At 36.7% G+C, this 24489-nt stretch overlaps 1 protein-coding gene across 1 annotated transcript in view; it reads right to left on the bottom strand.

The window, feature by feature from the left end:
- The window catches only part of LOC109416797 (serine-rich adhesin for platelets), a 149700-nt gene extending 134164 nt beyond the window's left edge, over positions 1–15536 (bottom strand). The window contains exon 1 of the mRNA XM_019690857.3: positions 13971–15536. The gene's annotated coding sequence lies outside the window, so the exon portion shown is untranslated. The remainder of the gene's footprint in view (positions 1–13970) is intronic.
- Between the last annotated feature and the right edge of the window lie 8953 nt (positions 15537–24489).

Below are 24489 nucleotides of genomic sequence, written 5' to 3'. Positions count from 1 at the left end.
GGTTCGAGTCTGGACAATATTATATCCATTTTTTATCATTCTATCTAGATCAAGTTGCACAACGATTTAGACTCTGCGCTTTTTGCGTTTCAAGAAAGAAGCAATTGTGTTCTGTTGTCCTTAATACGAACAGTGAATAAATTGCACTGATGTTGCTGACACTGGCTTTGAAACAAGTTGTGTCCTCTTGGGATTCCTAAAATAATTTCTCATAAGGGTTAACACTTCAGGAATTCGTGGTGGAATCCCTCCAGGAATTCTTGCTACGATTCTTCCAGCAATTATTGTTTCTATTGTTTTCGTAGTTTTTGCTGGTGATGCTCCAGAAGTTCCTCCAGATTTTTCTTCTTCAATTCTTCTGGAGATTTCTACAAGAAGCCCTTCAGATGATTCACTTACATTTTTTTAGACGTTCCCCTTGCTGGGAGGAATGGAACAGATGATAACCAAAGCGTTTTTCAGGAACTCCTGCTAGGTTTCATCCAAAAACTCTTGCTGATAGTGGTGCACATTTTTTTCTAGGACTTTCTACAGGAACTCCTCTGGGCATGTGTCCAGGGATTCCTCAATAATTTATCTTTAAATTACTCCATGGATTTAGCCAGGATTTTTTAGGGATTCTTCCCGGAATTTATCTAAGGATTTCTTCAGGAATCTCTGCTGGGATTCCTAGAAAAATTTTACCCGGGAATCCCGAGATATCTCGGAGGATCCTTCTTCGGATTTCTTAAAAAAAATCACTTTGAATGTTTAACCGTTGGTTCCAAGGTAGTCTTGTAGCTCCACCACAATTATAAATTTTCCCAATTTCCTTTTACAGATTTCCCTTCAATACGCCCCTGGTAAATATTTACCTATAAACTTCGGGTCTGTGACACTCATGTTAGAAGTGGGGAGTGTATTATTATGTCTCACTCTCACAAGCAGCAGTCATGTTGAGAGGGTCACTGAAGTCGATCAGTGTGAGGATCGGGGGAAAACATTGCTTCGCCATTTTTATACTCGCCGATAGATGGTTCGTACCGCATTAGTGAAATAGGGTGTGACACAAAAGCCAATAAAACATAAATGTTTAGCATAAAACAATTGTCAATTTTTTACCGTTGCCTATTAAAACGCCAAGCTTTGAAGCAAACGTTCTCTTTCTGTTGTAAATGCTGGAACGTAATAATAGTGAGCGCGTGTGTATAGAGGATGTTTTAGATGATTTGGACAGACCGTTACGCGTATATATTTTGGACACTTCCATTTGATTTTGCCGTAAATGTCCAAAATACATATATACTAGCGTGGGTCATCGGAACCGTTTTCTCAGATCAAAGCTTTTTTGGTTCCGTTCGGGTCCTGAGTGTTTGAGTTGCGTCTACACATTGCGCATTGCAATTGAAATTTGAATGGGATTTTTTATTGGAAAACATACTATTTTGCATTTTTGTCATAAGTTTAAAAATCTTGCCTAGGATGTTATAGTTATAACCAACGAACCGCATGCATGCGATTATGTTTTAACATGTAAAGAAATAACAATAGCAACAAAATCATGTTGTTTCGGGAAGCAATGCCAAGGCTATAACTTTTTTCATAAGCATCAGATCAGTTCGCGGTCTTGGACAAAGTTTTTCAGGACACCCTAGCCTACGTTTTCTCATTATCGGTTACATGGTTTCAGAAAAATTCGAGCTTGTTATAAGAGAATGCAAAAAAATCTGTTTGCCCATGTAAAACTCCATACAAACTTCAAACGCGATGCGCAAAACGTAGACATAACCGATCCTGCCCAAATATTGCAAACTTATTTGGGTCCTGAAATGGGATCAAAAAAGCTTTGATCTGAATGAATTTTTCATTTTTCCATATAAACGATGACCCACTCTAGTATTTATTTGCATTTTACTGCAGAATAATAACATCTTGCTTTGCTTTTTAGATTACCGTGCAAATGTTTAATCGTCTAAAATATTTGGTCACACGTCAACACCAAAGAAAGTAGCAAGTAAACAAACCGATTATTCCATGCACCACCCAAAAAGTGTAACCGACGCTTAAAATTGGTAGCAGCGAAACTAACCAATGTATGCTGAAACTGGTGGGAACATATTGTGGTGTGACAAAAAATGTCTGCAGGGGGTCGAATACGGTGCAAAAAAGCAATATTGAATCTTTTGCTTCTTATTCTTATCATGAAATCCCAACTCACAGCTCAAAGTAATTGTGGTCTACAGAAGGCAGCGGAAACGGAAGTGCACTTTGAATCATAACTCCTAGCTTTAGCTGTCAACGAATGAAAACGAACCAGTGTTCGATTGACAAGTATGTGATAACTTGCACGTCAAATCTGAATCCGTTTCCATTGCCTTTCGGCTTTAATTTCTTAAGCGTTCTAACCTGAAAACACCCCAAGCACTTAATACTGGAGTATTTACGCCAGCACGCTGTAGCGTACCTGGTGTGATGGTTAAAGCACTGGACTTGTGATCCTATTCCACTTCCGACAAACTCACAAAATGTGTGTTCTTCCTTCGGAAGGGAAGTAAAGCGTGGGTTCCAAGAAGAATTAGTCTAGGACATTTCTATGCTAATGAAGCACTCAATATGTACTTCATAAATTCCATTTTTTCTACCCTGAACACCAACTCAAATTTTGTTAACACAAAGCATAACCAACGCCCCCCTCCCCCCAAACTATCTTCGGCACTCTTCTTTTTTTAATTGTATTTACAAGATGTTTAAACCCTAGGCTAGTTCATCTCGGGACCCACGCTTTATTTCTCTTCCGAAAGAAGAACTCACATTTAGCGAGTTTGTCGGGAGTGGGATTCGATCCTAGGTCCTCGGCGTAATAGTCAAGTATTCTAACCATCACGCCAGGTCCGCTCCACAAGGCAGCCTTCCAACGCAGCTAATGTCTTTGACGAGCTCAGAACTTTTTCAAGTAGTCAATTGATTTCAAAAAATGTCCCGATTTTGTCAGACCTCACCGGCTAACATGATAATAACAAACAATGATATTTATAACTGTTCTGACGTTTTAAAAATAATAAAATTGTACATAGCACACATGTTTTTGAAAAGTCAATATAACTCCTATATGACCGGGGAAGTCTATAAAGAGATAGAAGTAGTGAAGCTAATAAAACACGGCAAGCTGCGATGGTCTGGGAACGTAGCTCGTATGCCGAAGGAACGACCAGCTAAAATTATATTTAGCAGAGCCAGGAAGGGGTCGTCGACTTCGTGGAATGTCGTGCACACGGTGGCTTTTTGCAGTTGAGGAGGACCTAAGGACTCTAGTCTAGAGTCTGAACATTCAGGCCGACTTGAAGCGATTGGCCCAGGACAGAGACCAGTGAAAGCGGATACTTCATTCGGCGTATTATCACCGCTATGAGTTGTAGCCCATGAAGTATTAAATATTATTCTGATTTCAATTATAAATTTCACTGGAAATCTTTTTTGTTGTATTGCCATTTCACAATTTTCACAATTGTTCTACTTTTTCAGTTGATTTTCGTCAATTTTCGTACATATAAACAGCCACTCCAAAGACGAATTGATCCGCTAAAAAATCATGCTGATCGGTTTATCCGTTCCTGATTTCTGTTGCTTCAAAGGAAATGCAAATTTATTTTTATTTGCAGATATATTTAGACCTCATGACTCCTTATTCTTCTTAATAATTCAAACTGAAAAAGCTTTTTATTCGAAACGTATGGGTCACTGTAGCCCACACCAAACATATCTGGAAATCACCGCAAAACTAGAGCTCAGCAACAGACCATCGCGAGAAGATCGAAACAGCGATGCAATTATCACATAGTCAAGAAATCAATGAACTCTGCACTTCTGCCGAGGCGCGCGAAGGGGTGTGTGCGAACATCTTCTTTCGCGCGATTTGGAACTCTGCTCGTCTCGCGAAGGAGGCGATTCATCTTCAACAACTATTCGCATACTTTCCTTCCACACACCTGCCCCGGATTTGCTGGATCGTCCGTCCGATCTCTGAAAGTTCAGTGAGGAGGCTGTAAATGTTTAGGTACATATCTCTTTCTCGGTTCCAACTTGCTGTAAATGCTGGGTATGCGCGCGGGATGTAATTACATGAAGTCCATCCCTCCAATGCTTTTCAACTTACTTTGGATAAAGTATGAGAGGAAATGGCATAAAATGTGTCGTTGCTAAATAACTGGGATATGGTATTCACATCTGATTGTCTTGATGATTTGCATTTCCTGTAATGCATAAACTGCATTTATAATTTGAAAAATTCAAATGAACAACCGATGTGCCCAAAACCGGTACACAGATAAGTTCCAAACATATAAAAAAACACGTTACCATAAAGCGAGTGGTATGTAAACTTCGGAGTGCATTTCATCCCGTCCTCTCCTAATGTAGTTGTCTTACATCGAAACGACTACCGGCCAAAAGCAGCGTTTTTGCATGGCATACACAGGTGGGATGGAATAGATATGAATGGAGAAAGAGGGGAAAACTTGTGGTATGCAGAAATAACTGCCACCACTCTGCTGACCGGCTGCGCCATAATAGAGACGGACGGGCAAGTGTAATAATAACCAAAGTGGCGCGCTCTGAAGAAAACTGGCATCCCCGCGAAGATGACGAGGATGATGAAGATGGGATGATTGGATGGGGATGGCTGGTGATGCAATAGCAGCGGACCTGATAAACTTGAACTTGAACGTACGTGGCCATAACTCGTTCGACGATAATGGCACTACTGGTGGTGGTTATGCTGCCTGTGGATGGAACCTGTCAAGCTCTGATGTAACATTCAAGCACGAGTCATCATGCGGGAGGATTGACCTCTGGTCTTCTGTGTTGAGCATACCTAGTGGTATTCTGTCGGATTAGAATTTAAATTGCACTTCCTAGTTGTATAGATTTATTGCAAACGTTGGTATGCATTATTTCTTATTTTTTTGTCTGTATTAACGAGATTTTTGACCCTAGGCTAGTTCATCTCAGGACCCACGTTTTACTTCCCTTCCTAAGGAAGAACCCACATTTTGTGAGTATGTCGGGAGTGGGATTCGATCCCAGTTCCTCGGCGTGATATTCAAGTGTTCTAACCACCACACCAGGTCCGCTCCACATTACTTATTTTGGTATTGAATATTTGAATAGCTTTGTTGGGAAAAATTTGAGGCCAATTTTGAGTTCAATAGGGTTCTACAGGGATGCCAGATGATTTTTTGAAAAATCTGTATGACTCTTTTTAAAAATCTGTATCCCATACAAAATTTAAAAGAAAAATATGTATCCCATACAAAAATAAAAAGGCTCCTCTAGCTCGAAAATCTGTATTTCATATAAAACGAAATCTGTACGGATGATCAAAAATCTGTATAATACAGAAAAACCTGTATATATGGCAACCCGGGTTCTAACATATATATGTGTAACATATGTGAGAAACAATTGATTATCAGCATTCAACAGTAAAACAGATAAAAATTTAAAAAAAATTTCGAATAACTTTTGACATGGTCCCAAGCATTTTTCTTGTTATTTTTTGAATTTCTAAATTCGCTGTTACTTAAGTATGGTTTGTTGCCGGAATTATGATGAGTTTTTTTTCGTTGGAACTTGTACATGAAATCTATTTTTGATACCAAAAATTTTGAGATTTTCGTTTCCATTTGCTTGTTGTGAAAATCGATAAAAAATAAAAGTTTAATTTTGAGGCAGGAAGTCAATTTTCTACAGAAAAATAATAAAAAGAAATCGAAGGGTAAGGTTTTGGGAAAATTCAAAGTATATGACATTAAATATAGATCCACGCTGAATATTACTCTCAATGTATTTTTATTTTCTAATATTTCGTTCAAATATCTACCAACACAGACCGCTTTGCTTTGTAGTTCCGGTTCCTCATCCGATGCCAGGTTGTGAATCCATTGGTCATAGAAAATTTCGAAAAGCTGCTCGAACAGAACTGGTACATGACGCTGGCTGGAGGTAAGCCCATCTTCAGTTAACATCAATCGTGACAACTTCTCAGACTTCGACAGTTCCTCTGCGGATTTTGATCTGTCCATGAAGGATGAGGTCCATGGAATACCAGAATCTTTTCGTTATATGTGTATTCCGTAAATCTTTGCAAGTAAGTTCGGGCATATTAGCGGGAACAGACAGTTCTTCACAGATGGATCAAAAAACGATGAATCGACTGGTTTTGGTGTCTACAACGATTTTCATAGCGCCGCCTTCATTCTTCAAAAGCCCTGTTCGGTATGCGTTGCTGAGCTAGCGGCTATATACTACATCTTAGAGTACATTAGCATTCTTCCACCTGAGCACTACTTAATTTTTACCGACACTCTTAGCTATCTGGAGAGGCTGTTCGGTCAACGAAACTGATGAAGCACTCAGCGTACTTCCTGAATGGAATGTGCCAAGTCTTGAGCGCTTTGTCCAAACGCTCATACGCCATTACCATAGCTTGGGTCTCTTCACATTGCTCGATTCCGAGCAATGAAAAGGCGGACTCTCTGGCTAAGTACACTGATATATGTTGCCCTTTACTGGCATTTACCAGATTTGCTGGTATGTCATAAACATACAGAAAAACTTGCAGTTAGAAGACACAGAATGTTAATTGACAAATTGAGGGATAAATTTTTGAAAAAAAAACAACGCGTTCTGGTGGGATTCGAACCCACGACCCCGTATTCGCTAGACCGGTGCTTTAATCAACTAAGCCACAGAACAGGTGATAATTCTGCGGAATAGAAAGCCAAACTGAATACGAGCCCTCACCATGAACATTCACTTTTTCAAGAACCATCTCTCTTTCGGCTTAGATGTCAATCCACAACACAGTATGCTCTCGACGCATACTGAATTAGACACCAGCAAACAGACTGCTTGGTGGCTAGGTATGCGGAGTGCGAGAGTAAGTCTCGGCTTCAAATAAAATACGCTCTCACTTGTAGTTGTTGGGCACAAACGAGGCTGTGTTTTGGGTTGACATCTAAGCCAATAGAGAGATGGTTCTTGAAAAAGTGAATGTTCATGGTGAGGGCTCGGGTTCAGTTTGGCTTTCTATTCCGCAGAATTATCACCTGTTCTGTGGCTTAGTTTGTTAAAGCACCGGTCTAGCGAATACGGGGTCGTGGGTTCGAATCCCACCAGAACGCGATTTTTTTCAAAAATTCATCCCTCAATTTGTCAATTAGCAACATTCTGTGCCTTCTAACTACAAGTTTTTCTGTATGTCGCTGGCTAAGGTGGGCGCTAGCAAAGGTGACCTTGATCAGCTGGCAACACAAATGGAGAGATGGAGAGATGGTTGCACTCCATCATTCCACAGGTGTCGAAGAAGCCATGGTTCAAAGGGTTGGATTTAGGCCGAGATTTCATTCGTATGATGTGTCGGCTGATGTCCAATCACTATTTGTTGAACGCACATATCTTTCGTATTGGGCTCTCAGAAAGCAATCTCTGTGTCTGTGGCGTGGCTCACCAGGATATCGAACATGTCGTGTGGGGATGCAATGAGTATCGCGAGGTCAGATCTGACCTGCATGAAATTCTCCGGGTCCGAGGAAAACAGCAGAAACCCGTTAGAGAAGTGTTGGCAGGACTTGATTTGGAATACATGAACCTGATTTACCAGTTTTTGAAACGTGTTGATGTCAGAGTTTGATGTATAGTACGTTCCTTGTTTTTGTTGTCCGCCTTTTGGTTTTGTTGTTCGCCCCTGTCTGTCGTCGCCCCATTCCGTTTGTCCTCTTCTTGTCGTTGTCGACCGATAAAGTCCTTGGTTCCGTTACAGATATGGACAATTTGTCCCATTAATGTTTTTAGTATAAGTTAGCAAATAATTTAGTTCCCAATTTTTTCTCCTTCATTTGTATCAACAAAATGAGGACCACAAACATGGCCCGGAAGCACTCACACATCTTTAAAATTCTTACCCCAACATCGCCACAACGAAGAAACAACACTCAAGACAACATCCACAAAAAGTTGGTCGGTTTCACCTTTTTGTCTTTTATTTATTCGTTCTCGCTTCCATCCGCTCGATGAGTGTCTAAAAATAGATATCCGAGCTGCCGCAGGAGCAGCCATCACCAACACAATCGTATTCCGGCTTTGTTAGAGGCAAAAGTGCAGTCGTTTAAAACAATCCGGTATTTCATGTTGAAACTACCAAATCTGTGTTTGTTATAACAAACTGTTAAAAATTTCGGTAAATGAAAATATTTGTATTATCAAACAATGGAACAGTTCAGTTTTAACTAGAAATCAGTTTGTCGCTATAGCAAACTGAAAAATTGTTTGTTTTGAACTAGAATTTAATTGTGTTCACAATTTATTTTTCTGCGTACATGTAGTTTGATGAATCTGTGTGAGCTTGAAGCTTGAAGTTTGAATAGTGCTTCAACTGAGATAAAAACAGAGCTGGTTACCAAAGTTTTCCAAATTCCAGTACCACTTGTACTAGTGTGCCCACAATAAAATTACTTCAATATAAAACCTTATGCACATTATTTATGGACATATGTGGACTAATAGTCCGATTATTCCGGAAACGGAAGATTTGTAAAACATCATATGCTGATATCGTCCAGCTGCTAAAAGTTCATGTTTTACATTACCCCTAGGAGTTGTTTAGAGATTCCTACAGAAATTGTTTCTTTTAAAAATCTGGAGTTGTTTCAGGAACCCTTTTAATGATTTCAGTAAATATTCCTTCAAAGATACCTCCAGGAATTTCCTTTGGATTTTACTTCAGGATTTTATATTTAAATTTTTTCCAGGAACTCCTTCAATATATTGGTCCCGGAGTTTCTCCAGTTGTCTCCCAACCATTCATCCAAAAAAAAATCAATTTCTGTAGAAATTCCTTAACAGAACTCTTTCAATACCTTTGTCTGCAGTTTTTGTTCTGTTTCCCACGAAAAATCTTTCAAGGATTCCTATGGAAAATTTTCCGGGTTAATTTCAAAAATTTCTGAAGAGACTCCTTTAGAAATCTCCTTAGAGATTTTTTTTCAGAAACTCCTCCAGGATTTTTTACTTGAATTTCTCTAAAAGTTTCTCATAAAATTTTTCTAGGAATTTCTCTAGAGCCATCTTGAGAAGTTCTTCCATGTATTTCCAATAGATTCTTGTAGAAACTTCTCCGAAGATTACTCATAAGGTTGCTTTAGAAAATTTTGTTCGGAAATGTTTTCAGGAATAATTTTCAAAAAAATCTTGGAATATCCAGAAGTATCTCCAGGAATTATTTTAGAAAATCCTTTAGGGTATTCCTTGAATAATTTCGCCAGTATTTGTTCTTCTAAAAGAATCCTTGAAGGAATTTTTGAATAAATCTGCTAATTTATAGTATCTTTAGAAATCTCTGGCGAAAATATCTGGAAGACTCCCAGGGAAATTTCCGAATAAATCCTAGAAGGTTTTCCTGAATAAATTCCTTGAAATAATATCTGGGAAAACATTTGAGAACCCTTTAGTGGAATTGCTTCCGGAATGTATTAGAAAATTCCTGGAAGAATCCCTTATCAAAATTCATGAATTTTCTGAAAGAATTCCCGAAGGAAGTCGTAAAGTTTTTTTTTAGAGGAACACTAAGATTTGTTCAAAGTATTATAGTAAAATCTTATGACAAATTTACAGAGGAATTTTTGTAGTAGTTTTATGGAGAGATTTTTTAGAGAAGTTCCTAAAGGCATCATTATATGTTATCCTGGAAGTAATAACGTAATGCATTTTATGAAATACTTTTCAATAGTGTACTTTTAGAAGGAATCCACAAAAGATTCTCAAGATTCGTACTAAAATTGATTGAGGAGTTTCTAAAGAAGTTTTTGAAGAAATCTCTGGAAGAATTTCTAAAGGGAACTTGAGAGATATTTCTCAATGAATTATTCGTAAATTATATTTCCTTATTTCTGTAATAATATTTTGAAGATTTTTTTGTAGACATCCCTGGAGAAATTTAGATGAACATTCTTAACTAACTATTGACAATCTAGAAAACAAAAGTTAGTAAGAATATAAGAATGTCTTGAAAACGTTGATGGTTTTCTGAGAGAATACCCGGAGATATTTTTTATATAAATAATGGCGACATTTCTCAATCATAGAAGGTTTCCTAGACGGTAAAGTCTTTCAAAGCGTATTTGCATTGAAAAAATCATCAAAATGTCTAGACATCTCTTAGATGTCTTTGTTTGTATTTGTTAACCATATTGATAGATGTATTACAGCCTTAGCCTCATACACACATTATTATTAATCAGTCGGAAGATTGGAAATTTTTACTTAAATTGGTTAACTAGTTGTATATTAATAGTCCAAATTTGGGAAAGGTCGGGCTATTCTACATGATGTAAGAAAGATTCTGGTAAAAGGCATAATTATCCGATGATAGCCATCTTTGATCTGTTATATCTCCGGATTCAATAAACCGAATGTAACGATATTTTGAGCATTTATGGCTTTTATAATGAACTTCAAAAAACTTTTGACTTATCTTAAAATTGTTAACACGGAAGAAAATATACCGCCAGTCGGGGTGACATTGGGCCTGGGGGGTAACTTTGGGCCAAAAATCAAGAAAGATGTTTCGCTCAAAATACTAAAATTTATCAAAGTGATTATCAAAAAGTGGATGGTAAACGGTAAATATAACTTGCGCTGACCATCCGATGTAGAAAAAAGTCACATTAAGTCAATTTTCTATTAAGAAAACTTGATGTGAATTTTATGGTTAGGCGTACTGTACAATAAAGGGTGATACGGTCAAAATTTGGTCACACAATTTGTTTCATAACTTGAGACTGCGTACACCAAAATAGCTGATTTTTGGACCAGTAATGGTACATTATATGTAGCTTATGCCATAAAATTTTCATCAAAATCGGTTTAGTATTTGCGGAGATATTGTGAATCCTGAAAACTGCAATTTTAAAATTTTGTACAAAGAGGATTAAAAAATAAGAACACATTTTTACTCTTTTATTTATAGAGCCAGAAATACTGAACCAATTTCAATGAAAATTTGTCTGTATGTAAAGTGTACATATCAAAATGTTGTGTAAAAATTTCATTCAATTTGATCCAGCCGTTACAAAGTTATATTTGTTTAGGTGGTCAAATTTTATCAAATTCTGTCAAGTCAAGTCAAATTTTGGTCACATATTTTTTTTCATAACTTTAGACTGCGTACACCAAAACAGCTGATTTTTGGATCAGTAATGCTACATTATATGTGCCTTGTATCATAAAATTTTCATCAAAATCGGTCTAGTATTTGCGGAGATATTGTTGAACCCTGAGATCTGCAATTTTAAAATTTTGTGCAAAGAGGATTCACAAATAAGAACACATTTTTACTGTTTTATTTATAGAGTCAGAGATACTTAACCGATTTTAATGAAAATTTTTCTGTATGTGTAGTATGCATATCAAAATGTTGTGTAAAAATGTCATTCAATTTGATCCAGCCGTTACAAAGTTATATTTGCTTAAGTGGCACCCGGTCAGCTTTTTTCATATTCAAACTGCTACAACTTTGAAAGTATTCATACAAAATGGCTCAAAATTTTACTACGAACATAATTTCATAATAGTATTATACTGTATAATTTTGATAAAGCTACATATAATGTAGCATTACTGGTCCAAAAAACAACTGTTTTGGTGTACGCAGTCTAAAGTTATGAAAAAAATTGTGTGGCCAAATTTTGACCGTATCACTGTTTATCGTTGTTTTAAAATGCTCAGCAGAAAACAGCTGAAAACCGAACATGTAATGAATCACTGTTTTCTCGGTGTGTTGGATTGTTGTTATAAAAAGTATAATAAATTTTCTTGGTTTTGTATGCTATTTTGCATGAAAAACTTATTTACTCAAGCTGTAGTACAAATACTTCGTTTTGGGGATGACTTTGGGCCATATAAAAGCAATGCAATCAGTACGAGAACCTTACAAATGTGAATTAAAACGACTGAGAGTATTCACATTTTTTTTATGCATAATACGGTGTAAATTTTGGAAATAAATGTAAGATTCATGCAAAATTAAAATTCACGCATATCAGTTACTAGGCAGATGATAAAGAAATATTACTTTCGTCTTTTGAGAATGTTAGTTGGAATTATATTTATGGGATAGCGGATATATTGTGTAGGAACGTTGATCGTTTACAATGAATGTGGTAAAATTGTCACGTTTGTTTATCTGTGATGTTATTTTGAAGTGACTAGACACTGATAAGTTGTGGGCAAGTATCTATATATTTGATAGTATCGATTTTCAAGCGATATTATCTCACATAGTACTGTTTTGTTTGAATTTTAGTGTTTGGCCCAATGTCTCTCCCTAGTAGGGGTGGAATTGGGCCAATTTCATTTAAGTTATATCATTGTCAAAATTAAAGTTGAAGCATTTTCACTTTAAACAATCCTAAACAGTATAAAAATGAATGTGTCTACCGAATACAACATTCATTTAGAGCTAAAACATTGTTGTAACGACCTACAAAGAGATGTACTATGCAATTTTGGCCCAATGACACCCCCACTGACGGTAGTGATATATTTATTAAAAATTAATAAAATACATAATTAGTCAAAACTTTTTTTTTCTGTATTAATGAGATTTTTAGCCCTAGGCTAGTTCATCTCGGGACCCACGCTTTACTTCCCTTCCGAAGGAAGAACTCACATTTTGCGAGTTTGTCGGGAGTGGGATTCGATGCCAGGTCCTCGGCGTGATAGTCAAGTGTTCTAACTATCACATCACGTCCGCTCCACAGCCAGCCAAAACTTCATCATCGTATCATAATTCATAATGATAATGTTAGTTCAGTTGTATTCCCTCAAGTTGACTTGAATATAGATATGATTTGAAGGGAAGTAACATAATATCCGATAATAATTTGGAACAAGTTATTAGATGCAAATTAAAAATAGTACAATTTACTTAAAATTCAAATAATAAATTAAAACACTATAACTTCTTTCTTAGAAACAATTTACAGTTAAGTCAAACGCTTTTTAAGCTCTCTATATAAGTCATGAATGCTCAAAATTTCATTGCATTCGGTTCATTGAATCCGAAGATATGACAACCCTAAGTTGGCTATCAAATAATTACGCCTTTTACTAGAATCTTTTCAATTTCATATAGAATAGCTCAATCTTCCCGAAATTTGGATCATTGATAGACAACTTGTTAACTAATTTACATTAAAAATATAGGATGATTTAATTGAAGACTATTAATAGTTACACTAAGAAATCTTTTCAATATCCGTAAAAATTTAAGAGAAATACAAACAAATCTTTTTACTTTTATTCTGGGTAACAATTTCCTTATTTGAAGGTTTGAAAAGATCAAACTTATATGTTATCAAACACTGTGCTGGTGATAACTTCACCCAATTTTCTTCGTCGTCTATTCGTCAATTTTCCGATCGGTTCAGTTCTACGTCCTTCCACATTTTCGCTATTCGGTAGAAAAAAAAAGTCCAACCCTCTACTGCTCTACATATTTTCTCCTGTCCATGAAATATGTTGTGTGGTGTTGTGCCTTCTCGGAGGAAGCGCACCCTCCCAGTGCTGCTGGCTGAGGCTTCCGAGCGAGTGCACATCGAAAAATGTTTTCACGGTTCGCCAGAGAAACAGTTGTTTTATCGATAAATATTTAATTAAAGCTTAGGACCGCGCGCGCGAGAGAGAGAGCCACGAATTTACAACAACAATCCGAGTAAATCGTCATCGTCGTCGTCGTCGTCCACCAGTTTTGCGATGCGATGCGATGGTGTGTTATGACTGAGTTTCATATTCGTTACGTTTCCACTTGAGGTTTAGTCTACTGGTCTACTACTGTCAGCATAGTTTTCGGTCTGTCTCTCCGCTGCTTCGTTGGTGGTTAGGTACCTATATCTCATGATAGGAATGTTGCATTTTTCCATTCAACAACGGCTTACCTTTTTGTTGTTTTCGTGATCCTTGGATGTCTCGTGCTGTTTCTTTTTTTTTTCGTTGTTTTCCAACAAATGGCACTCACACAAACTCACTGGTTACCGAGTTTTCTGCGTTTTTCCAACTAGTTCACACGTTTTCTTCTCGTTTCTGTTTGTGTTGTTGTTTTTTTTTGCTGTTTTGTTGCAATTTCTTCTCTCTGTGTTGCTCTTCTTTGTTTTGTTTCTGTGTTTGCGGTTATTTTTTGCGATTTTTCTCTTTTGTCAGAGTTTGATGTAATGTTATTTAATAAATTCAATTTTCGTAATCTCTCTTTGGGAGGAGAGAATCAAGCATATGAGAGAGTATATGATTTTAATTGAAGGTAATTGATGACACCCGTGGTTTGCAAAATTTGTCAAAGGTGTCAGAAAGAGAGCGGATGAAATAAAATAAAACGCTCAACTCCAATGTAGCAAATGCAGCGAAAGAAAATATACAGTAAAATCACTCACTTATCCAACTATTTCTCTTTTATTGCCCCTCGCGCAGAAGCTCGTGGCTTTAAAATTATGCATCAACTTGAACGGTTTTTATATATTTCGCGTTTGAGCTCACACGTTTGTGTTTCGCGATTTTCGCTTATATTCCGAGGAGGAGGCACGCCGCACTTTCAACAATAACTAGTTACTAGCGGACTCGGCGCGGTACGGTGCCATTACTTGCTGGCCAAACTCGATTTGAACCATTTTCTGCCTCCGTGCTTTATACTGCGACTGCTGCACAATTCGTTAATCGCCAAAGTGACGAACGACACCTTCTTGAACTACTACTACTGATCCAATGCGAAGAAGTTATCAATCACCAGTGCGCGACTTTGAAATTTCTCTCACTTCACCACAATTTCACTTGACTTCACACGGATGCGGATGTACTCGCTTCAAACTCATTAGAGCAATGCCGAGCGACTTTTCTCAACACTGGACGATAGCCGACTGATCTCCGTTAAGGCCGCGACCGAACTGGTCTCGTTTTTATACGCGTCGAAGATAGATTCCCGGATGATCCTCGCCTCAACTACTGGGCGTTGATCGCGGCGGCGGCGTCGTAGATGAAGATCTTCGGGAGGAAGTAGGACCTTGCACTGCGCACTCACTCTCCGTCTGGAAGCGGTCCGTCCTCCGCGGATCGCTTTTATAATTTATTTCGAAATTAATATTATTTCACCTCTATAGCTCTCTCTCTGCGCGTATCGCGGCGTGTTCGTCTTTTCTCTCGGCACCCTTTTCCTTCCTTACTCTCTCTCACTACCGACAGCGCTAAACGCATCAAAACTTGCTCGCTCTCGAATAAGCAGCGCGCGTGTGAGGGATGATGCGCTTCTTTTGGACGCGTGGATATCCGACGACTCCCTGTTAAGCAGGTACCTGACTCCAATACCCAACCCAGCTGGAAGTGTTGAAGTGGAGTTGATTGATTCCGGCACGACGACGGATGGATGGATTGGTCACGCGCGACAACCGACGACGACGACAAATCGAACACAAAAACCACGTCAACGTTGAACGGAATCTCGGTAAGCACTGGCGGGCGTCCGTTGGTGAAGCTTTCCATCGAGGCGCTGCTGGGTTGCTTGCCTACGCGTGGAGGGAATACGCTTCGGCATTGGCGTCGTCGTGTGGCGAGCGGTGGCCGCGGAATGAATTCATTGCACAGTAAGATTGAAACATACACAACTTCTGACTCTGGTGAAGCATTACTCGCTTGTTATGAATACTTCATATTGGAATTGGAGAACGATACCTTTCAGGTCCCAAAATTATTGAAAAATTTCTCAACATTCTTTTGACTTTTAAAAGATTTCTCCAAAATGAAAGATTAAATAAGTGTTGTTGCAATATATTTAAATTCCATTGGAAACTACCCTTACGGTTTGTTCAACATTTGGTGAGAGAGTGAATGGCGTTGAGAGAAACGTATACTGCGCTTGACAAAGAGAGGCGACTTGGCAATATGTATTCATTTGGCTGCGTTCGTACAGCGAATGCGCGCAAAACGCAAGGTAACACGTGATTCTTCTGGGTTTCTTTATCTGATACCGTCGGGAACGTTGTTTTAGGGCTAATTTAACTAATGTGCTATATGAATACACTAAGTTTACTAAATATCGTCGTTAAAGTGTGTAAAATTGTATCTGTAACAACACATATAATTTTACACAGTCCTAATTTTTGACAACAATAAACAAATGGAATTAAATGATGATAAAGCGCAAGGCTTTGCCCGCTTGAAAGGCAAGCAAATTTGTCAGTGTTGAGCTCGCTTGCCGTTAAAATTAAAAATTCGATGTTAACACATGTCTATCGGACAGTTGGTTTTATTTTCATTATTTATTTATTAATTCATTCATTTGTCATGTTGTTATTGTTTTAATCGCCGTAATTTGAAGACCATTTCTATCATCATACGGACGTTTCCTAAAATGATTTATTTCTCTTTATTGATTTTCTCATTGATCACTAATTTAGTCGGCAAACCATTTTTGGTTGTTTTTTGATATTCAAGTTGCTAATCCTCATCGCCCTCCATCAAAACGTATCGACAGATCATCCGAACATTGAGCGTATTTCCCGGAATAATCAGAAACGAAAATCGATGAAAAGACATTTTGTGGCTTCATGGTCGTGCAGCTAGTGTCACCAAACATGTAGTCGCATCGTGCTAAGGAGCGCAGGTTCGATTCCAGCCGCAGCTGTCTGGAAAAGTTTTCGACTGTGCCGCTGGACGTTGCATACTAGTCCGTTGTCTAGTGTCGTGCTTACTTCAAAAAGAGAAGAGCTGGAAGCATTAAAAGTGTCTGTGTCTAAATCGATCATTAAAGATACGCCAATGTTTTACAACTTGATATTCTCTATAACTCGATGGATTCGCGTGTCCCTTAATTTTCCATACACCGTACTCTAAATAAGTCGATATTTCCATAACCCTACGCTTCCTTTAGTCGATGTCACGCTTATTATAATTTTACCTCCATATCACGATGTTACTTGAAAGTTCAAATAACCAGTGCATAATAAGCGACGTAAAGCTAAAAAAATCGTTTGAAGTAGTTTGCACTTGATTAATACTTGGAAAGGGGAAAACAAAAATTTTGATGGCTGATCGAAAATTATCACTTTTTAATTGGACGAAAAGTTTAATAGTTTTGCAATATGCTGTCTTCCGGAAGTTTTTTCATATTTTTGCACATTTTTTTTCAATATTTTAAAACACTTGAAATTTGTAATATGTATTGAAAAAAAAAAATGTTCAATTTTTTCGCCAACCACGATAACTATTTAATAATTTTGTTCAGTAGTAGCTGTAGCAATGAAGTGTTCTGCAAAGTTGAAAAGAACTCAATTCCAAACGACTTTTCCGAAATCAAATCATAGTTCCAGATATTAATTTTCAAAGAAAAAAGTTAGAGCGACATCAAAAAACGGTTTTCTGTCATTCGCTTTTTATTCGCTGATTTCTCGTGAAAACTTCATTCCGAGCTCTTTTAGAGCAGCTTCCGTGAATCTTAAGAACGGAACAGAAATTTCATTTCCTCACACTGCCTTTTTCAGGTGACGTTGCTTCTCCTAACGGGGGAAAAAATCGTTGTCGGATTCATGACCAAAAAGTGATTAAATCAAAGTCTTTTCTTCGAATCTCATGATTCCATGCCTCTAAGCCATAATTTCAGGACCTAAACGATGGTTATCATGAACCAAAAGTCATTGTTCGGACTGTGATCGGGTAGAAAAACTTCTCTGATGCGATTGTGGTTTATGCGCTCAAAGCTGCAAATATAGATGTATTTTAACTTTGTTTGAGGTTACGTTATTGAGTCAATCTTACATTAATTTTCCCCTTAATCGTTTATTGTATTCGCACGGCCCCGCAAGCGGTTTCTAAACGGTGATTGCACTAAAGATAATAGTAACATATTAGGTTATTTAGAAATTTTACAATTACTGGAGACTTACGATTCAATAAAAGCAAGGGAAGCAAGGGTGAGATTTACACCACCAAATAATTCTTTGCAGCAATCCCTAGCCTACAAAAACAAATTCATGTAATATTGCACAAACTCGCGTCCCACCAGTTCCCACTCACTTCAAAACGTATGCAAATCACCAAATTATAATTCAATTTTTCGTAATCATGTAATATCCAGACAAATTAAATATAAATTCCGCTTTCATGAAGCACATCCACATCTCACATGGTCTCCACGTTATTCAATGCTATACATCATCTGCCTGCTCTCATTATCAGTTAGGCTGCCGTCTATCTTCTCGCTTACCTATACATCCTACCTACAATAGCATGTCAAACACCGAGGGATTCACCGCCGTACAGTTCAATCCCGTTGGTTTGAACAGTCATGATTGTGAAAAGTGTTATGCCAAGCTTTTACCGTTTTCAGAAACAAAATATCATGACGTTTTGTCATGAAATAACGACTCTGCACTCTGCTTTCTGTAAACGTGACTCCGTGTCATAAAATCATGACCCTGATTACTGTAAACATGACTTCGAGTCCTAAAATCATGAATTACAGTCATTTTTTGATGATTAACCTGGGCTTGTTAGGGGAATATCTGTAAATAAAAAAGAAAATCGCGTTAAGTACTGTTCCTTTGAATTCCACTAAGAATTTGCATCCTTTGACAGATACGTATTTCGACCTCAACTGTAAGGTCGCCTTTAGTGTCTTGTACTTGACTCGACTCGACTCGAGTCAAGTACAAGACACTGAAGACGACCTTACAGTTGAGGTCGAAATACGTATCTGTCAAAGGATGCAAATTCTTAGTGGAATTCAAAGGAACAGTACTTAACGCGATTTTCTTTTTATTTAGTCATTTTTTGTTATCTCAGTCAAGGAGTCAAGTGTGACATTTGCGGTGTTTTTCGTTTAGAGATGAAAATGTTGGTAATTTTTATATTTTCTGAGTTTAAAGCGATAAATTAGTAAGACATTAAAAAATTGCGTGTTCGAAATTTTCGATGTTTTTCTATGAAAGGCTTCTGAGATTTGATTTCTTTAGAAAATTATTAGTTTCCTTTAGAATTCCTCCAAAGTTTTTTAGAAAATATCCCATAAATTGACTTTGGAATTGTTTTATTTCTTCTGAAAGTTATTTGGAACATCTTATATGGATCACTTCAGAACTTCCTGCGAAATTTTTGCTGTCGAATCCTCAAAAAAATCTATCCAAAAATTCCCATAGTAAAGTTTTCGTGGGTTTGCTTAAAAAATCTCCATAGACTTTTTCATGAATCTGTACGAGAATCTTTCAAGAAACCATCCACGGATTTATTCAAAAACGCTTTCAGAAATTCTTAAAGAATATCAAAAGTTCCTCCAGAATTTTTTCAAGGATAAATCTTGCACAGAAACTCCATCGCCGATTTAAGAAATTCTTCCAGTGAATCTTGAAATTCTTCAAATATTCCCTCATAATTTTCTCCAAGTATTTCTGATAGATTTCTATGGGCTTCTACCGACCCGACTAGAAAATTATATCAAGTTTGTATCATATTGTGTTATGATGTTATAATATTTTTCTCTAACTTATTATGTTATAAACTAGATGCAGGATGATGTTAAAATAACTAAAACTGTAACAAAAAGTACACTGGTCTAATCAAAATTATAACCTATTTTGTTACAATCATATCAAAATTATAACAAATTGTGATATGAATTTCAGCCTCAGGATTACTGGTTTCTATCAAAATTTGATGTAATTTTGTTACATTATTTCCCAAATGCCGAAGACTCAAAACTAAATTATAATACAATGAGTTATGAAACAACATTTATAACATAATGTGATATGATTGAGCAACAGTATTTTGAAAACACCAAGGATGTTGAACATGAATATATCACAATGAGTTATAAATATCAATAATTGTTACGATTACGTTATATTTTTGTTACAATTTTCTAGTCGGGGATACATGGGACTGTAGACTCACTATTCGCACTAGGAATTACTTTAACCCTCTAATACCCAATCCCGCCTTTAGACGGGGTATAGTTTGAGCATTTTTGTAATTTTTGTTTCATGGAAAAAGTTTTTTTTTATATTTTTGGCTGATATTAAGGACTGTTCTGTATATCTCAAAATTATTTTTGGTGTATTTTAAAGCGTATTTACATTTTTTTTAAATCATCGAAAAATTGATGTTTTAGTCACTTTTTAGAAGTCATTGTTTATTTTGTATTGAATCGCTACAATTAACATATTTTAAATTTTTCCCAAATCATTCTATCCTTGTTTAATAATTTAAGGGAATCGAATACACTCTAAAATTATTTTCCTTAAAATTACACGGAAAATAAAATTCTCTGTGAAAAAAATTTAAAATAATAATATTTCAATAATAATCATAAAATCTCCAAATGTTTTCATCTCAAAAAATCCGTTCACCAAATTGGCTTCCAGGAAAAATATAAAAGTGTGGGGATGTTCAAAAATAAAAATTAGAAAAATCAAAAACTGAAATTCACGAAATCGAAAATTAAAAAGAATCATCTTCCAAAACATGTTTAAATCGATTTTAGATGGCGAAAAATGATATTTAGATCAAAATAAAAAATTTGGGTATTAGAGGGTTAAAAATTCTTCTAGAAAATCGGTTAGAAACTTCATCAGAAACTCCTTCAGGGATACTTTAGAATTTTTCAGGGATTTTTTTTTAAATTCTTTCAAAGATTCTTCAATAAATTCTTCCTGTAATTTCTTCAGAAAATTATCCAGATATTCCTTCAAAAAATTTTCCAGCTGTTTCTTTTGGAAGTCCACCAATCAATTGTTAGGGCAGCCTTTCTCAAACTTCTTTACCGACGCGTTTATTTCTTATGGGGCTGATGGGTCGCGACCAATAGTTCGAGAAAGGTGGCTCTAGGGATTCCATTAAAAAATCCCAAATGAATGTATCCAGATATTTCTTTGGGGGTGCATAAGAAAATCCTACAGGAATTCCTTCAGAGTTTCTTGCCATTCAAGCCCGTGCCCAAGGGAGGGGTTTTGGAGGTAAATCCCCTCTAATTGCCGATATTACATACACTAGGCGCCCCTCCGCCCTTTGCCAAAATTAGGAAAAAAATCACTCCCTTATCACCTTTTCTGTGCACGGGCTGGATTCCATGTACTATCCCAGAAATGTTTCTGACATTTCCTCAGAAGACAAGTTCAATAATTTCTACACTGATACTTTCAAAAACATTTTCTAGGAATTTCTACGGAAATTCATTTTCAAATATCCCAAGAGTTTTTTTTCTACGGGTCTTTGTAGACACCTTATCTTTGCGTTTCTCCTGGTATTCGAGATTTTTTGTTTTAGAAATTCTTCCACAGATTTATTTAAGAATTCTCTCAGAAACTCAAAGGATTTTGTTAACGGATTTCTCCAGGAATTTTCCTACACTGACCTCAATATTTTTCCCGGAAATTCTGCCAAGGATGTTCGAGAAGTTTCTCGGGAATGCCCTGGGATTTCTTGCGGAATTTTTCTCTCGAGATTCATTCAAAAGCACTAAGCACAAAAAATTCTGCAGGGATTCAAGATTTTTTTTTTCAGGAATTCCCGCTGGGATTCTCTCTGAAATTCTTTTGAGGAGATATTTCTATTTTCAAAGTCTTCTTCAATGTTTTAGCGATTGCTTCTGGAATTTTAGAAATTTTTTTAAAAGTTTTCCATGTAGTTTTTTAAAACAAAAAATCGAAAATTTTCTTTACAAATTTTACAGATTGCTTCGTAATTTCCCCAAGTGAGTGTAGAATTAGCAGCATTTAAGTTAAAATACACATTAATAAAAACTAAAAAAAAATCCCCAATGTTTTCTCCAAGATTGATCGATTGATTTGTCTTTATTTCAGAGACTTTTCTCCAAGAGCACTTTGAAAAATTCCTTTTATGGTTCCTGCAGAAATTCCTACTAGGATTTTTTAAAAACAATTACTGCTGCACTTCCTTCAGACATATTTACTGGAATGTCGTTAGAGACCACCGAAGATTTTGTTCAGATATTCCTCTATGGATTTGTTAGATGTTCTTCCTGAAAATGCACAGAGAATACTAAATCATGAAAACCCTGGAGGATGGTCTCAGGAATTCTCTAAAAAAGTCCTGAAGATATCTTCGGAAACTGCTAGAATAAATTCTTGAAAAATTTTTGGATGAATTTCTGGACAAATAAACAGTTTCTAAATTTATCTTTTGAGCAATTCCCGGATGGTTGCCTGGGAGAATCTCTAAGAGAATATCTGAAGGAAAACCTCAAGATACTTCGTTAATTATTAGAAACAAAAACATGGGAATCTGAAAGAATTCCTGAAGGAAGGTCTGAATTAATTCTTAGCAATACCTGGAGAAACACATAAAGTAACTGTTCGAGAAATCCCTAAATTACCCTCAATATAAAACTCTTGAGAATTTTCTAGAGTAATTTCCAAATAAATGCCTGAAAAAATCCCTCAATAAATAGAGTTATACTTGGAAGAAAATCTATAGAAATTCAAGCAAAACAATCTGGAAAAAATCTGGGAAAGTTTCTTAATTTCTAAAGTAAAACCCGAGGGAAATTTCTGAAAGAATCTTCGAGTCTTTGTGAAAAAATTAACTCCTGGTGTTGCGGATTTATAGCGAGAGACCCTTTGAGAAATCACCTCGCTCAATAGAGTCACGTTGTCTATGGCTGTCCGGAGAAAACAATGTGACAGCTTGACAATGATATTGCTACTTCAAGATCAACAACAAACTACATGCTACAACAACGTGTTGAACTAATGAAATTGTTGAAGATTATCGTTTATAAAAAGATATAAAATCAAGTGAATTGATAATTTAGTTAAAAACTATTTGTTATTACAGTTGAATTCACTATTTATAGCCTATTATTCTAGCCATACGGATTGTTTCCATACCTGCGGAATTTGTTATTTATCGCTACGTTACCGCTATAGTAACCTCACAATTTGCAAGGGCAAACTGAACTCGTATCGTACCTTCTAATAAGGAAAACTAATTAACGGACTAGCCAGCCAAACTGCGAAACAGTTTTCTTAACACCTGGAATTGCAACTTTTGGAGAAAATTTTGGAGGCATTCCTGGAGGAGTTTATAGAATATTTTTTAAAGAAATCCCAAAGAAAAACTGCTTGATAAAATTCTGATATTTTTCTGGAGGAATTGCTACAGAAATACACAGTACGAACAAAATCTGTAAATTTATGGCGAACTGAATGTAACAAATTGACCTCCATCGTGTTCGATAGAAATTTATGTGTGATATTAAAATTACACTGCTGATTGCTGAGAGAAAAGTGTTAATTAAGCACCGACTTTTCAGAGAAACTTAAAAAAAATCTTTATACGAGAATCGAACTCAGATCTTCCGAGTGAGAGTTCACGCCTAACCTCTCTAGGCTGTCCCACCAAGCTGAAGAAAGGGCAATCAAAGATAAACATCTTCCACCATAAAGGAACAAACTGTTGTACCGCTTCGGCCACAGAGAGCAAGAGAGCAGTCTCCGCAGCGAGGCAGACGACTGAGCGTAGCTGTCCTCGTTTACGTTACTGCATGTAAATTTCAATCGGATATGTCTAAAAAATGTAAACAGTACGCATGATTGGCTGATTACTGAGCGGACAGTATCATCTCTCGGTAAATGGCTGTAATTTTGTGGCTTCTGCTGTAATTTTCAGTCGATGCTTAACTTACGTGCTGTTCAATTTTCATGATTTCTTTCTGTGTATATATAAAGACATGACGGAATTCAAGCATGAACTTATGCTGCAATTCTTGATGGAATGCTATACCTTAAGGAATCCCAGGAGGAAATTCGGAAGAAATTATTATTTGTGAGGCTTCGTGGCCGTGCGGCTAGTGTCACCAAGCACTTAGTCTCATCGTGCTGAGGAGCGTGGGTTCGATTCCCGCCTCAGGAAAAGTCAGGAAAAGTTTTCGGCTGTGCCACTGGGCGTTGCATGTAGTCCGTTGTGTAGTGCCGTGCTTGCTTCAAAGAGCGCGTAGCTCACTGGAAGCATTGAAAAATCAAATTTCTGAGAAAACTCGTGGACCAAAGATTATTATTTGAGAGATTTCTTAAGAAAAAAATATTTATAGACAAGAATTTATTTTGAAGGGATACTAAGATGAATCTTTAAAGAAATTCTTGCTTAAATCATCCTAAGAAATCCTACGAGAATCTTCTTCCTGTCCAGATTTTTTTTGATAAATTCTAAAAGCATCCTGAAAGGAATTTTTGACGGCCTCTGGAGGTAATCCTGGGGAATTTTCGAGATTTTTTTTAGAGAAGTGCTTGTGAAACTCATAAAAACAATTTCAGAAAGAATGTCCCTTTAGCGATACAAAACATTTCGTTACATGGTAATGCATGGTGGGGCTTTCCTAGAATAATTCTTAATGATGCGTAATAGTGAAGTTATTTCCTTGGGGCGTATTATTAAAGGAGGTGCTGAAATTTATAAAAACCT

Source organism: Aedes albopictus, chromosome 2 (genome assembly GCF_035046485.1).
Source record: "Aedes albopictus strain Foshan chromosome 2, AalbF5, whole genome shotgun sequence".
NCBI lineage: Eukaryota > Metazoa > Arthropoda > Insecta > Diptera > Culicidae > Aedes > Aedes albopictus.
This window is presented reverse-complemented; position numbering and strand designations above follow the sequence as displayed.